The following is a 4,500-nucleotide window of genomic DNA, read 5'->3' on the forward strand; positions in this document are numbered from 1 at the left end:
AGACAGCAACGCATCCATTGCATAGACATTGCAATCTAGAATGTAAACGATGTCTGCTGTGGTATGTGGGGATGGTTTACTGATATTAGAGAGGATTTGGCATGGGTTCATCCAGCTCGTATCACCATTAAGACTCACTTTCCGTAGCTTAAGTTTCCTCATCCCTGCTCCGCACTCCATACCATTTAATGTATGCTAAAATCAAGCCTTTAAGAAGAATGAAAAACCAAACTCTTCTGAAGTTAACATTTCCAGCCAGAGAAGAACTGACCACAGAGGATATACATTTGGCTTTTCTCCTTCCCTCAACTCCTCCCACCGATATTCAAGCAAACGGTGTGTTCTGGTGTGTCGTTTTGTTTCTGTCGTTTTGTTTCGTCAAGGTACCCAGCATATCCAAGAGCGTCCTGTTAAATCTTTCGCATTGGCCGTTTCCGGCCGGATGATAGGGCGTAGTGTGGCTCTTCGCACCCCCGTACAATATACACAAACCCTGAATCGTACTCGACAAAAAATTGGCACCCTGATCCGAATCTGTTACCTTAAGTTTATATAATATAGATGAGATCTAGTCATGGGAATTAGGATGAAACGTTACTCACCAGGTGAAGGCCTTCTACACAGAGCTTCGCTGGTGGTATAGATTGCCATCTAGTCATGGGAATTAGGATGAAACGTTACTCACCAGGTGAAGGCCTTCTACACAGAGCTTCGCTGGTGGTATAGATTGCCAGGAAATGACTCAACCCTTTTATAGTTCTGACGATTGCAAGGGGTTGAGTTAGATTCGGGATCTTCAAATATACATACAATATTATGGTCTTGCCACAGACGTACGCATCATACGCACTTTGCTCTAACTTGTTCCAGCCTCCCTTCATGTCCCGTTGGTCAAGGAGAAAGGTCTTAATAAATTCCTGTCCTCGGTATGTTGGGATAGAACCCGACAAGAATATGAAGTACCAAGAGCCAACAATAGGCCTGAACAGCTCACATCCAGCAGCGATATCCACTACCTCTGTAGACAGTAGGCCTTGTAGTCTTTACATTAGTAACGTTCACGAACTACATGTACGTTTCGGCTTCAAAGTGAGCATATATATTTTAATGTGAACCAGGTTTTCATCCCACCTGGTGGTTGCCCGTATCTACAATGAGGTGCAAGGACGTGTTTATTATCTGCTAAATAAAACTTCTGAGATTTGAAGACGATATCCTGCCACTGATGATGGCTCCCTCCATTGTCTTTCGAAAGACTTGGCACGTGTCCTGGCATGTACAAGCTGAAAGAGCAATGTGTTCGCCAGATACAGGCACCTGCATCCATCGTCACAATCCTTGAAGTGTAGCATCGGATCCATGGGCCACACCGTTGGGCCACTCCTAGCAACATTACCAGCAGCAGAGCCAGGTCACCTGATGCCTGGGCACACATCTGTTGAGGGATAATATGACATACCAAGGTGACATTATATAGTGTCCTCGGGCTTACTTTTACACCAGGATATTGGGAAGATTTTGAAAGATAATTAATAAACGGAATTACTATCACATTCATCGCCATTGCCCATTAAAAGGAAAGGGCGATGGGTATGGCTTCTAACCTTAGACCTACGAAAATATCTACTATAATGATTATTACTGTTTCACAAGAAGTACAAATGTCTTGGATATTAAACAAACTTCTCTTCAACACAAAATAAATGTTTTGAATCCTGTGTCATGAGATGCTGGGAATCCGCACCCCACCGAAAGTTGTATTTGGCTTGCAGGGTATGGTACTCCCTGTCAAACTCTAACACAGACACCCAGACATAGCGCTGACTGAGCTCCAGAATCTTAACCGTGTAGGCCATGTAGTCGTGCAAGGCAGAAGAAGACAATTTGGCGGTGGACAGCAATTTATACATGATCTTCGTGTTGGCAATGGCCCACTGGCTCACCGTCACGCTTTTTAGTGCCGGTTTCATTCCCCCCATCGAGATAAGCAGTTTAGTCCCCTCCGAAGTTGTGGTGACATGTCTGGTGAAGCTTTGTCTCACACGTGTGTTCTGAAATAATTGCACTTGAGTGCGGGTAGCATGTAGTGTTGTCGGCTGGAATTTTTTTCACTTCCAGGGAGAATGAATCACAAGTTTTAGTTAGATACGAAATTGTGAAAATGCCAATCCAAAAAATATAAACAGTTTGGGAATTGAACTTCTTCATAATATTATTAGTAGTTACTAGTATGTCTGTAATCAATATTAGAAAATATAAACAGTTTACTTTTTACTTCAAGTTGAACACACAAGTTTTAGATACGAAATTGTGAAAATGCCAATCCACTAAATGTAGCTACATGGGGATTGAACGCACTTATTCCGCACTTATTCATAAAATTATTAGTAGTTACTAGTATGTCTGTAACCAATATTATATACATCTTGCATCTAGTAATAGCCTTCGGGTAGGTTGATACCTGTGTCATTTAACATCGTGCTTTCGGAATATATAGATTTCGGAATATAGAGATTTTGGAACATAGAGATATCGGAACATAGAGATTTCGGAACATAGGTCTGTAATAGGGTAACAAAATAATGAACATTTGTCTACATGTCAGTTATAGGTGTGTAATCGTATAAATATAATAGGGTGACAAAATAATGAACATTTGTCTACAAGTCAGTTATAGGTGTGCAATTGTATAAATATAATAGGGCGACAAAATAATGAACATTTGTCTACAAGTCTGTTATAGGTGTGTAATCGTATAAATATAATAGGGTGACAAAATAATGAACATTTGTCTACAAATCGGTTAGCCTGGATGCTAGACCCTGGCATTTCATAGTGATAACAGATAAGTGATAGGTCAATTGTCCAGCTGCAGGTCCTGCAGTTTCAAGCATTGAAAGCCCAACCCCTCCTCACGACAGATAAGTGATAGGTCAGTTGTCCAGCTGCAAGTCCTGCAGTTTCAAGCATAGAAACCCTAACCCCTCCTCACGACAGATAAGTGATAGGTCAGTTGTCCAGCTGCAAGTCCTGCAGTTTCAAGCAGAGAAAGCCCAACCCCTCCTCACGACAGATAAGCTTGCTGCCTTTGTTTTCTATGATCATGAATACTTTTCTGTTGTTAAGACGTTGCCGCCCTTTTATGCATTTATTACATTGTTCAGTAGGTTTAGGTTTATGATCTAGATCTTGCTTAAAAGCTTATTCCTGTCATTGTTTCCTATGATGATTACCACTTTTATGTAGTTTAGTTAACAGATTTTGAGCACTTTTAATGTATTCCTTAGACTGTCCAGTATGTTTAGCATTTTGTTTTTAGCTAGCTTGGTTTATTTCCGAGATCCCCCCTTTCTCAGCACTTCGCCTTTTACACTCGGCCTTCCGTTTCGTTTCTACGTCCCTTCGGGCTTGGTTTTGGTGGGTTTCTCGAGTTTCTCTCTGCTGGAGCTCATCCCTACTCGGGAGCCGCGGCATAGACATCATACTTGGCATATGGGCAGCTGGCCTGGTGCGCGAGAAGTTCCGGGGGGGGGGGCATTTTGTGCACAGCACTGAAGGCGCAGACCGCCAACTCTGGCCCTGTGTAGTTCTTCCGGCACTTCCGGATGTGCTTGCCTAGGTTTCGGCTGTGGATAACATGATGGTGGTCATATGGACAGATGACCATCTGGTCGGCTCCTGAGATGAACCTCACGGTCCTAGACGCCATCCTATGCCGTATCTTCTGTCTCTGCGTTGTCGTATGCGGTATCCAGGTATCCAAGATGGTTTAACGCATGGGCGACACGTTACAGTCTGGACAGATGTGTTTCCCGCGCAGTCAAAGTCGAATGTAAGTGATAGGTCAGTTGTCCAGCTGCAAGTCCTGCAGTTTCAAGCAGAGAAACCCTAACCTCACGACAGATAAGTGATAGGTCAGTTGTCCAGCTGCAAGTCCTGCCAGTTTCCCAAGCATACGTAAAGGTCCAACCCTCCTCACGACAGATAAGTGATAGGTCAGTTGTCCAGCTGCAAGTCCTGCAGTTTCAAGCATAGAAAGTCCAACCCCTCCTCACGACAGATAAGTGATAGGTCAGTTGTCCAGCTGCAAGTCCTGCAGTTTCAAGCAGAGAAACCCTAACCTCACGACAGATAAGTGATAGGTCATCCAGTTGTCCAGCTGCAAGTCCTGCAGTTTCAAGCATAGAAAGTCCAACCCCTCCTCACGACAGCCTGTAAAGAAGAAACACACATTAAGCATTATGAGGGATAGACCATTGTACCTTGGACTAGAAGTGATATCCTTGAAATTATCTGACAGAGCAACCATAGGACTTATAATAGATCTCTAATTATAATCAGTCACTATCTGCTACGCCAATCACTTCCTTTTGTTGTAGCTCTTAAATTTTTTTTTTTTTTTCAACTTTCTCAAGATTGTATAATTCGTCAACCGAAAGGGTATGAGGTCGTGTAACTCTTGTCTTATGAATGATGTAATGGGGATTGTGATGAGAAGAA

The 4,500-nt window shown here is 42.8% G+C and overlaps 1 long non-coding RNA gene across 1 annotated transcript; it reads left to right on the forward strand.

Moving 5' to 3' along the window:
- The first annotated feature begins 2,245 nt into the window (after positions 1 to 2,245).
- On the forward strand, positions 2,246 to 4,082 carry LOC109475104. The gene is made up of 3 exons (XR_002140519.1): positions 2,246 to 3,008; positions 3,844 to 3,914; positions 3,996 to 4,082. It is a non-coding gene; the product is annotated as an uncharacterized LOC109475104 (long non-coding RNA).
- Positions 4,083 to 4,500: the final 418 nt, after the last annotated feature.

This window comes from Branchiostoma belcheri, unplaced genomic scaffold (assembly GCF_001625305.1).
Source record: "Branchiostoma belcheri isolate BF01 breed outbred unplaced genomic scaffold, Haploidv18h27 scaffold328, whole genome shotgun sequence".
Lineage (NCBI taxonomy): Eukaryota > Metazoa > Chordata > Leptocardii > Amphioxiformes > Branchiostomatidae > Branchiostoma > Branchiostoma belcheri.